Genomic DNA, 12,903 nt, shown 5'->3' on the forward strand with positions numbered 1-12,903 from the left:
AAAAGCCAAAGCCCTCGGCATGGTTTATATGACTCTTCACTCTCCATCCTTAATTTATGATTTCATGAAATTTCACGCCACTCATGTGAGAGTTCAATTTTACCAGACTAATAATAGATTAGTCTCTGATCTCACCAAGAGTTTGTATTCCTTCATCTTTGTTTGTTTGCTTGTTTTTTCTCTGTCAAGAAATAATCCCTTTGTGTGGTTATTCACTTAGAAAATTTCTACCCATTTTCTAAGCCTAATATTCTCGGATGTCTCCCAGATCCAAAGAGCAAATCCCTCCCCCTTAGGCTCTCACAGCCCTTGGACCTGTATATGGATTATCACACTTCCATCCAACTGGTGACTCATTTGCCCTCTTATATGTTTAGACTTTGTGATTCACAGAAGAAAACTATTCACTCTCCTGTGTTCCCAATAGGCAACCACATAGTAGCTGTTCTTTCAATGTTTGGTGAATGAATAAGTGATTTCTTCTGCCAGGTTTTCAATGCTGTGAGATTATGCCTCCAAATCTAGTCATGAGTGGAGTTGTTTGGGGGGGTGGTTTGTTTTGTTTAAATGTCTTCCATTGTGACTTGATTATTTTGGTTTTGTGCTTTATTTAATAGAGCAGATAATTGTAAATTTAAGTGAATTAATATATGCAGGTAAGTATATGCCATTCCATCAACAAACAAGTATGCACTGAAATCGTCTTTGAGGCTAGCTCTGTATTGGGTGTTAGGGAGACACTGTCTTGTTAGATAAGAAAGAGAAGGAGCATATGGTCTAAGTGGAGAGATAAAGCTGAGAAGACTTAGACATGTACCTATTTTCATTAATTAAGATTAATATGTGGGTCTGATTTACATTACATTACAGATCTTCCTCAGCTTACAATGGGGTTACATCCCAATAAACTCATTGTACCTTGAAAATACTGTAAGTTGAAAATTTTAAATGTTTTAAAATGGATTTAAATCTAAATGGGAGGGAAGTCCAAAAGGGAGGGGATATCTGTATGTGTATGGCTGATTCATTTTTTTGTGCAGTGGAGGCTAACACAACACTGTAAAGCAGCCATACTCCAATAAAAATTAATTTAAAAAATGGATTTAAAACCTCTAACCTACTAAACATCCTAGCCTAGCTTGGTCTGTTTTAAAAGTGCTCAGAATAATTACACTAGCCTACAGTTGGGCAAAATCATCTAACACAAAGCTTATTTTATAATAAAGTGTTGCATCTCTCACGTAATTTATTGAATACTGTTTTAAGTGAAAAACAGCATGGTTGTCCGGGTACAGAATGGTTACAAAGCTGTGGCTTGTTTACCCCATGAGGGCATGGGACCTACGGCTCCCTGGTCAGCGGCAGATGCACCTTCACTCGCTCGCCTGCAGGCCGCTCACCTCCTGCTGGGCGGCCTGGCTCCTAACAGGCTGTGGACCGGTACCACGGCCTGGGGGTTGGGGACCCCTGCTATAGGAGATGCTGCCGTTAGCACATCTGGGACATCTTATCCTCAGCAAATGGATTCCCTACAGCAGGGTTTCTCAACCTCAGCACCACTAATAATTTTGGACAGGATAATTCTTTGTCGGGGAGACAGTCCTGTGCATTTAGAATGTTTAGCATATCTCTCAAAGTCACAGCAACCTACCCCTTTCCCCATCATAACAGTCAAAAGTGTCTCCAAACATTGCCAGTTATACTCGGGGGGGGGATACAGTCTCTAAGGGTCCAGCCACAGCAAACGTGTTTTCCAGACTTGCTTTGTTGGAGCCTTGTTATGTTTTTGTTAGGAATCTTTAAGAGAGAGAGAGGAAACTCATATGGATTGCCAGGAAGACAGTTCCTAAAGATTCAGTATTTTTGTTTTGTTTTGCAAATAGCTAGTATTAGGAAAATGAGGAAAACATACACTCTTCACTGTCTCTTTCCTAGTGTTTATTTCTCATCCCAGATGAACTGATAATACTCCAGTGATATGAAAATGATGCCTGCAGCCATAGAATATGACCTTGAATTAAGCTTTGAAAATATTCCTAGCAACACGTTTAATTAACTAGGATACTTGGTTTCTATTAACTCCACATCAACTAATATTAAAAACATATATATTAAGGCTTAATGGCTTCAGGAGTGCTCAGGATCTGACTGTGATGTGATTCATTTTCTGTGTACAGGTTCATTGAATCTCTCCAAATTGAGCACTGGGGACTGGAATGTTACCACTGATTTGGAAAGCAAAATGGGGAAAATTAAGTCCTTGTGTAACAGTGTTTATATTTTTTTCTTTTTAAAAATTTTATATTGAAGTATAGTTGATTTACAATGTTGTGTTACTTTCGGGTGTACAGCAGAGTGAATCAGTTATATATGTATCCACTCTTTTTTAGATTCTTTTCTCATGTAGGTCATTACAGAGTATTGGGTAGAGTTCCCTGTGCTATACAGTAGGTCCTTATTAGTTATATATTCTATATATAGTAGTGTGTATAACTCAATCCCAATCTCCCAATTTATCCCCCCATGTTTATCTGTCTAAGCAACGGTTGTAATGAGCTACAAAAAGACGTTGGAGGACCTTGCTTCATGGATGGCAGTATTCTTCCTCCTACCTCGAAATGCTTGAGTCTCACTTCCTTAAGCAGATGCAGGACAACCAGAGTGATGAAAATGACTATATGGTCATTCCCCATCCCCCCACCCAGCAAAGTTCAGTTCAATATTCACGATCATCACTAAGGCTGCCCTTTGTTTGATCCCAGCTTGGAGGAAGCAAAATAGAACAGGGTCTGAAAGCAATGGATCCCTGCCTCCCTGGGACTTGGGGGATTACCAAGACCGGGAGGGTGGTGGTAGGTGCAGAGAAATGGCCAAAGAAGGTTCACTTAATGTCTCATTCAACAAATACCGAGACAGGCCTGGGACCTGGGACCCTTTCTGCAGGGCTTGCACCTGGACAAATGTCTCCTCCAGCAACAAAATACAAAGAAACTACATGGGGCTAAATATAATTGCGTGCACGCACAGCTGGGGCAAATTATGGACAAAAGATTAAAGAAAGACAAAAAAAAAACCCAACTGCCACTTCTGAAGAGCTGGGAGCAAAAACAGGGTGTCGGGAGCAAAAGCAGGGTACCGCGCATGACCCCTGCACACACCACCGAAGAGGTGGGCAAGCCACCATTCCAGCCTGACCCCTGGACACACCTCTACCCTCACCCCATATGAGGAGCCAGCTTGGTCCCGGCTCAGAGAGCGAGCAAGGGAACCTGTTACTTGTTTTTGCCGACCCGGCCCCCCTGCTGCAGCAGAGGCCTGTCTGGCCTCTAGTCAATTTCTATTGATGTGGGAAGGCCAAGAGCCCTGGTCAGTATCAATATGAAGGATATGTAATCTGACTCATAATTTTCCCATTTTATGGTATCAACCCTCTTAACAGAATTCTTTACTATTTTGCTTAATTGTATAATTTAGTAATCTTAGTCATCACATTCCTATATTGTGGTCAAACGCTCATGAAAGGTTTCTTGTGTGTTAATTTTGTTGTCCCCCAAATATTATAAGACTCTAAAAGACTTAATTAGAGAAGGGAGCAGAGCCTGTGAAGAGGAAATCTCAGCCCCAGGCCCCATGCTCCCTTGTCAGGAAGCTGCTGACTCTGCCTTAAAAATATTCATGCATTACCTACACTCACCAAGGTAGGGCCCAGAGTGGGTGCTGGGACCTCATTCCTGAGCCCATGCTGGTCGCTAAGCCTCCATTTCTTGGCCTGTGCCCACATGCTTGAACCTAAGAATTTCAAAATACTGTGATTTAGCAAAGGCCTAACACTGTTCTTCACACTCAGCCCACCAACACCCTTCCAGTGGGTGCCTGCCAGGACATTTTACTACACCCAGACCATTCTTTTTTTTAAACTTATTTTATTGAAGTATAGTTGATTTACAATGTTGTGTTAGTTTCTGCTGTACAGCAAAGTGCTTCGATTATACATATATATTCTTTTTCATATTCTTTTCTATTATGGTTTATTACAGGATGTTGAATATAATTCCCCGTGCCATACAGTAGGACCTTGCTGTTTATCCATTCTATACGCAGTAGTTTGCATCTACTAGTCCCAAACTCCCAATCTATCCCCCCCCTTCCCCCCATCCCTCTTGGCAACCGCAAGTCTCTTCTCTATGTCTGTGAGTCTGCTTCTGTTTCACAGATAAGTTCATTTGTGTCATATTTTAGATTCCACATATAAGTGATACCGTATGGTATTTGTCTTTCTCTTTCTGACTTACTTCACTTAGTACGATCACCTCTAGGTCCATGCATGTTGCGAAAATGGCATGATTTCATTCTTTTTTAACGGCTGAGTAATATTCCATGTGCCACATCTTCTTTATCCATTTATCTGTGAGTGGACACTTAGGTTGCTTCCGTGTCTTAGCTATCGTGAATAGTGCTGCTGTGAATGTTGGGGTGCATGTATCTTTCGGAATTAGAATTTTGCCGGACTATGCTTAAGACTCTGACAAGCTACAATTATTTTTTTAAAAAGACAGCAGTGCTCATGTGGTTTTCTTCCTGATTATAAGGGACAAAGAATATTTTCTTGTCAATAAATTCCTATGAACCACCAGATCTACCTGAATTTTTTTTCCGAGTGACGTTGCCACTTCATGACTCGTGAATTAGTGTTTCAGCTTAGCAGCATCTGGACAGGACCAACAGAGCTGTGTGCAGGCTTGTCTGTTCCACAAAAACATGCAAGCATCTCTGTGCTCATCTGCCGATCAGAAAAGATGACCTGGATGGACTTATATTTCCTCTCTCCCCATTTTTAAAAGTAGAATTATCCAATAATTTGGATTCAGTGTAATTTACTTGCGTGATGGCAGTAAAGCAGAGAAGGCTAAAAGAATCTGAAAAGGTGGAGGGCTACTAAAGGCGTTTAACAAAAAAGATCGCCTTTCCAATCTCACATCTTAACAAACAAGGCAAATGTCCCCAGTGAGAGGTCCTGAGAGGTTCCTCTCCACTTTAAGATCTGGTTTTGGCTGAGACTTACCTCTCCTGCTCATTTCTCTAAATTTTTTTTTAAACCTTTGAATCAAAATCAAAATAACCACCTTATCAAGTGGACTTCGTTTTGTAGCTTTCAGCTCTGGCTTCGTGACGAAAACTCAGCCAACAGTGATGCCCTCAATCTTTGTCCCTGAAACTTGTGCTTTCCATTGTTTTAGGGCTGAGCACTGTACTCCAGGCACACCTGACGGGAAGTGCTGAAGGTGAGACAGGATCCCAGACAAGGGGTGGCCTGGGGGCGAGGCAGCCCAAGGTAAGGCTCCAGGAGCATCTAGGGAGGGTCTCTCTCCTTCTCTGCCCATCTTTCTCCTTAAGGCTCCAAAAATTATTACACCAACATCTGACCTTCAGATTCTACTGAAACGGGATGCTCTAGGCAGCTTGTCCAGTTTGCATGGTGTTTCCAGGGTGTTTCCATGTCCAGTTTCCAGGGTGTCATGCTGGACAGATAGTCATTTTAACATGGGATGCAAGCAGTGATGCTGCCTCACAGGTTGTCACAGGTTGTCATAGAAGCAGGGCTCCCAGCTCTGCCCTCTCTCACTGGAAGGAACCTTAGACTTCACAAAGAAAGGTGATAAGTATGTAACAGACACAAATACCCCTTTTTCCTCTCTTCTTAATTCATTTCACCTCCCAGGCATGTACATTGAGATTCACACACACAAGCACATGTGCACACAAATACAGAGACAGAAAGCTACCACCAAACTGGGTGAATATAGTATATGTGTACCCACTTGAACACCCACTCATTAAAATTAGGAGGAGTCAATTCACAGCTAAATTCCTTTTCTAAAGTAAAAGTATATGAGCTTGAATTGGGCTGCTTTGGCACACCGCAGTACCCTCGTACGTGCCAGTAGTTTACACTTCTGGGTGTTGGCTCGTGCTGTGCTGTCTGCAGTGCTCTCCCAGCAGAAGGATAATCGTCTACAGCTCATCTCTTGGGCCCCAGAGGCTGAGGGCACGAAGCAGGACACACACTAATAAGTGGGCAGGAGGCCACATCTGACCAGGAGCAAATTTGCATAAAGGTTAGTTCCAAACATCTTCCTCTGGTTCTTTCAGAGTCAAGGGGTTTCTCCCAGGTGTGTGCAACCTTCCTGCCCTATGGGCTATGGCTCCCCCCACATCCTCTGTTGCTCCATGGGGGGCCTGGCTGAATCCCCAGTCTCTGTGTATCATTCTCCTCCACTCCTTATGGGCAATATTCCTCCCTAGGTGCTGGCCAGCAGGTCCCCTGGGCACTGACAGGTCCACAGAGCGGAACCACCTTGGGATCTCTGCCCATAAAACAGATTTTTGCGGTGCCACCTGTGCTGTCACGGTGCCCCTCTCTGCTCTCCTTCCTCCTCTCCCTCTTGGTGACTTCCTTGCTCTGGAGCTTCTCGGTGATGGCTGAAGAGTTCTGCCTGGGTGGCCACCAAAACCCGTTAAGACCAGCCCCCAACTCCTTTCCTTAGACCCCACGGGACTTGCTTTCCTCTCTTCAATAGCTCTTATCAAGGTGGATTATTATTGTCTGTCTACACATGGGTGTCCTCCAACTATGACCGTGAACTTTAGAAAACTGAGTCTTGATGATTCTTGTGTACAGATTTATGTATCCAATAGACTACATCACATTTCATTTGGGATCGCAAATAGACCTCTGAAATGTAACATGTGCAAAACTGGACTCCCAATTTTCACCTCAGACCTGTTCTGCCCAAATGTTGCTCACCTCGATAAGTGAAAACCCTCCTCTCCAGCTGTTCAGGCCAAAGACTCTGGAGTCACCCCTGACTACTGTTGTTTTCTTCATAACCCATGTCCAGTTCAACAGCACTTCCCATCAGCCCTACATTTAAAATACAGACAGAATCTGGCCATTTCCCATGGGCTCTACCACCACTACCTAGTCCAAGCCACCTCCAGCTTTTGCCTGGATTATTTTAAGAGGGACCCTTGTTTCCTTGCCCTCGGAGGTCTATAATCCATGCAGCAGGCTGTAGGGGGTTGAATGGGGGCCCTCAGAAAGATATGTCCAGGTCTTAATCTCCAGAACTTGTGAATGTAATCTTATTTGGAGAAACAGTCTTTGCAGATATAATTAAGCTAAGAATCTACAGATGAGATCATCCTGGGTTATCAGGAGGGCCCTAAACCCAATGAGAAGTGTTTTTGTAAGAGATACCTGGAGGAGAGACTTAGGGAGAAGAGATGGCCACGTGGAGGCTAGGGCAGAGATTGGAATGGCGCAGCCACAAGGAATGTCAACGGCCACCCGAATCCAGAAGAGGAAATGAAGGAATGCCCCTACAGTCTTCAGAGGAAGTGCAGCCCAGCAGACACCTTGATTTCAGACTTCTGACCACAAGAACTGGGAGAGAATACTTTTCTGTTCTTTTTAAGCTGCCAAATCTGTAGGAAGCTGTTATGGCAACTGGAGAAAACTAAACACAGTTCAAGAAACCTTCTGAGGTGTCATGCCCTGTATGTTCCGCCAACGTCCTCCATCCCAACCACGGAAGTATTTTCATCTAGCTTCCTTTTAGGAAGTGGAGACAAAGTCACTGTCTAAGGGAACCCAGTCAGCACCGTAATACCAGAGGGAGGTGTTTTCCATCCCCTTACAAAGGCAGCAGCAGCAGTAGCCTGGGTACCAGCTCCATGCCAGCTGCTCAAATATGGCAGGTCAGAGAGTGACAAAACCATCGTACATGTTTCAGAGGTGATGCTGGCGGAGTCAGGACGGTAAATGGAAGGCCAAAGAGCATCAGGTGTGGCAGCAGGACAACCCTGCCAGTGGAGGGAAGCAGTGACGCTTCACCCCAGTGATTCTGCTGGCTGGACACTCCCTAGAGGAACTGGGGATTTCACCCTACTTTTACAGAGCCCTTTACTTTGTGCTAATTTGAATGTAATGACTCTCCAGGAAAGATGGTAGAAAAGTTGTGGGGTGTTTTTCTCTCCAACTTATTCCCTCAAGCCTATTCAAGACCTTAGTTTTAAATAAGAAGGAAAAAAATAACCAAATAGCTTGAGATACTCAGAGTCAATCTACCATTCTGTGGTGGCTATCGTTCTGGGTCAATTAAAAATTTGATACTAAAATGGAAACATCCTAATTAAGTAGATTTTTTGGACATTCCACAAGAAATCCTAAATACTCTATTTAGAAAAGACAATCCTGCCTTTCACAGTCCACAAGATAGGAGATACCTGTTGTGGCCCAATCAATCATTGTGAAGTTGATGGCCCAATTTTGTTGGCCAATCTAGAGGAGAAAATGCATTCAGAAGGGAAGATTAGAAAGGAAAGATCAATTGCAAGTCATCTGCAACTTTTAGAAGAGTGCATACAATCAAATTGCTCTAAATTTTTTAACTTGATAGCATGTACCCTCTGAGCAGGGGGTGCAGGGAAGAAGGGCAGGAAACTGGTGCTGAAATTCTTCTGTGTTATTAGTCTTATCAGCGCTTAGTAGCCTGGTCTTCATGGTGTCATTGCATGTAGTTCTCACCACAACCTACTTGGCTGGGCTATTTATAACTTTTTTTGCAGATGAAAAAAAAAAAACAGATATAAAGAGGTTAAATATCCTACCTGATGTCACCCAGTTTATAAATGACCAACAACGTTGAAATAAGCTGGCTGCAACCACAGGTAGCTTTTCTTCATCTCCGGTGCAGCATGGGCAGTCGGCAGAGCATGATGGAAAAATGTGAATTTCTTCTGAGGAGTCCCACTTAAGGTTTCTGTACGGGAAACATTTTGTCACAGCTGCATCTCCATCTTGAGTAATGTCTGTGAGAAGTGAGAATGTGCCAGCTTCCTTAACACCATTCCTAGCAGAGTTCTTCACAACCTGTCAGTAAACTCAATACTGGAGATCTCTGTTGTTTTAGACATGAAGCCAATGGGAGACGTCTTCCTCCAAGACATGTTGACCACTTGCATTCCTGGAGGTTGGATTCTGAGCTCTGAGCCCTCCTTCCAGCCAACTGTGCTTTACTATTTTTTTTTTAATAAATAATATCAATAATGTATTGAGTAATTGAAAGTTAAAATCAATCTTATTCTCAAACATTTGTCTCATAAACTATTTGTCTGCATGAGAAAATAATATTTCCCAGTGATTTGGGTGATAATTTTAGTGATTTGATTTTTGTCAAGTTGGAGTGTTTCCAAATAGCGACTGGTGCTTTAAAAATGCCCTTCTCCTGATGCTTGTAGAGTTTACCAAGTATTAACCCATTCAATCTTTATGACAACCCTAAGGAATCTTTTCATTTTTCAGATTTGTTCACTGAGATTCAGAGAGTTTTAGTAATTTGCAGAATCGCACAAATAGTAAAGAGCAGAGACAGAACTTGAATTCATGTCTTTTGACCTTCGCTGTGGTCCTCGTCCCTGTATTTACCCATCCAATGCCTTGGGCCCCCAAATACTATGGAGATATTGGAATTCAGGCGCGGTGCACCGTGGAGTACAATAGACATGCTTTTCAAGGAGACACGAGGAGGGGCACACACGTGATGGTGCCAAGTTCAGTGCCAGACCCTGCAATCTAGTCCTTCCCTCACCATAACTGAGCCTTCCTTTACTCGGAGCCAAATTCAATAACCCTAAAACTATCTGATCCTATTTTCCATAATTTTTCAACAGAAACTCATACTGGCTGTGAAATAGGAATTCAGGTGTTTCCTTTTGACTTTTCATCAGAAGGTGTCTGGTACCCTGGGGATACAGAATACTGTCTCATACCCCTCAAATCTGCCTATCTATATACCTGCTTATTTTTACACTTAAAACATATTTGCTCCTTGACACGTCTTTCTCTACGAAGCCTTTTCTATCGAGAAGGAATGAGAATTCCTGGAGAATAAGCCAAGGACTTAGCGTTCCGCCTCTGCATTGAAAAATGGCCTCTCCATTAAATGGCAAATCCATCATCTCAGAGGTTGAATAGCCCAGCTCCTCTAAAAGACTTCCAGCTGGTTACATGTAAGGGGCTGGAAGAAAAAGGCCGGTCCCAGAATATCTACTGGCTCAAGGCCATGATATATTTTTGTTTGATATCGAATGGGAAACTTTTCACGTGTTCTGCATTCCAACCCCATGAGATTTGGTCTTGTGTCCACAGGTGCTGTGGACACAGACACAGGCCTAGGTGCCTCCGTGGCCAAGGTGCCCTGCGTAGAGACCCCACCAAGCTTCCATCCTCTCATTACGACTGCCAGGAGGCAGGAGAGCTCCTGCTCAGAACCCTCTGTCCAAAGAGAAACACACAGACCAAAGGCTGTTTTCCTATGTTGTTTTGCTATTGCAAACTCTTTTCCTGAAAAAGGACCACAAGAATGGGAAAGGGCAGTCCCTCCTGGGCAGGGAAGCAGGTTTGTCTGTCTCCCCAACACCTCTGTAAGATTGTCACCTCTTACCCCACACAGCTGCACCCCCGTCACCTCCCTTCATCCTCCTTCCACGGCTAATTCTCTTCTTCTCCCTCCCATGTCCCTAATGTTAGACTCTCCCAATGTTCAGACTTTTAATCTCTGCTCATTTTTAACTCTCTTTTTCTCAAAAAATTATTGAGGTGGAAATAGTGCTCTGTCCTTGCGCAAATATAGCAACTTTTCACCACTGTCTTATTTCTAAAAAGATAATAAGAATGGAACGTTTTGTGATGCAAAGCTTTGCTGTTACTGCTTCCTGCTGACTCATTTGTCCGTGTGTATCTGACGTTGACTTTAGTAGTAACTGTAATGATGTGTTTATCCATGGAGATAAATCCAAATTCTGGATGTCTAATCCTGACCTCCTGCGTCAGCTTCAATATTTTAGGCTGAACTACCTCCTTGACATTTTTAATTGTGTGTCACACTTTCATCATTAACCATCACTAAGGGAATAGCCATAGTCACTCATCTCACGAGAGTTCCAAGACACCAAGCAGTGGGTTTGTTCTGATACCAAAGACTGGGCCAGTCAAGAAAGATGAGCTCATCATCTCTGGAGATGGAGAAGGACCACGACTGCAAACTCAAATCCATCCCAGACTGGCATCCATCGTTAAGGGGTCTGATTCAGTTGGGAACAGAGGGTTGAGTGGCAGCAGTTCTTAGTATCAGGAAGAAAACAGGATGATAAACCAAGGTGGTAAATCCAAGTGAGGCAGAATAAGCCAGAAGCAAGATGTAGCCCTGGGATAAAAGGTAGCAGGAATGTGACAAAAGGTCATTGAAGTGAATGGTCTCAGGAATGTGTCCTAGACCCAATGCAGACCTGGAATAGAAACATCAAATTCTGATTCTAGGTGACCTGGCCACTGGGAGTGACCGTGAGACTAGCAGACAATGGCAATGCCTGCCCGCTGGAGAGGAGGGGCTTGAGTGGAGCTTGAGTCTGGGTTCTCAGTGGTGCAGCACCTAGGCAGCACCTAGGCAGGGCTGAGTCCGCAAGAGAAAGGCCTTTGTGCCTTTGGCCAAGCAGGGCTATGACAGGCGAGCAGTGGCCAATGGATGCACCATCTACTTGAACTGAAATGTTCCCAGTCGAGCTTCCCATGGTGGTAAGTCTCTACTGCCACTTTCTCAGACATTTCATCTGAAAGCTTTGTCAGGTCTAACTTTCCACCCTTTATTTCCTCATGTCTAAGCCATCATTAAATCCTAACAACTATGCTTCCATTCTATTGCTAGTACCCTTGCTACCTTCCCCAAGCCTCTACACCCATTCTAGTTAATATCCTGTTGTTTCAACAAATCCATTATCCACTTAACAGTTTCTCTCTCCAGGTTCTCTCTCATCAGCCTATACTGTATGGTATAGATTTTTTTTTCATCTAAAAATCTTTATATTTTAATCATACCTCTCCTCCTTTTAACAATCCTCAAGGACCCCGCATTATCTACAGGGTAAAGTCTGAATCCTTTCAATGCAGCTTTCAAGACATTCCACCATTTGGTCGCCAGGCATTGTTCTCACCTGATCTCTCACTCAGTCTTAACAAAGCCATCAGAGTACAGGGCGAAGGCTAGACGTGCACAGCCAAGAGTGATAAAGTATTTGAAGGAAGACAATAAATGACACTTTTTCTCTCCATCTTGATTTTGAACAAAGCAAGCAGTTAGACAAAGGGCACGGAGGCAGGAACGTTACACTTCCTAAGCTTTCCCTCGTGGAAGGAAACATCAGGTGGGGAAATGAAGCACCGCATTCCGAGGATATCCCTACGCCAGACCCGGACTAAAAGCTTCCATCCAGCTGGTCTCCAGCGAGGTTCAGAACACTTCTAAGTTACTACTTCCTCATGTCTCGAATTTGTTACTCACCTAATCAAGGTCAAAGTAATAATCTAGGACTAGAGGTTTCGAGAGAAAAAGAGATGCTAGATTCCAAAATGGGGACGAGACAAAAGCATGAATGGTCCAACAGCTCCATTCCAAATTCCGGAGAGCAGCTTATGCAAACATATGGAAATAGCTCAGTACGACCACCTGGAACTTGAACCGTACAGCAGAACTGCACACACATATGCAAAGCAGCAGAGGTTTGACGGAACACTCGTTTTTTCCAGGACTGGAGCTGTGGCAGCTCGCTGTGTCAGCTCCAGGCTGTGACTTGGTGCCAGGCAAGGATTCTAAGTTTATCTAAAGGCTAAAGCTTCCTACATTCATTTGAAGAACTAGGAAATCCCAGCACGGATAACGAGGCTTTCATTCATTTCTTATCAAATCTCTGCTTGTTTGTTTTTAATTGTCTGGCTGTCTACAGACCCTGGAATGAATGTGGTCCTTCCTATTCTTAGAGATTAAGCCCCTCTTAAGTACCAGCTGT

The sequence above is a fragment of the Delphinapterus leucas genome, chromosome 21 (genome assembly GCF_059928025.1).
Source record: "Delphinapterus leucas isolate spDelLeu-1000000601 "Yukka" chromosome 21, BTC_Dleu_Yukka2, whole genome shotgun sequence".
Taxonomy (NCBI): Eukaryota; Metazoa; Chordata; class Mammalia; order Artiodactyla; family Monodontidae; genus Delphinapterus; species Delphinapterus leucas.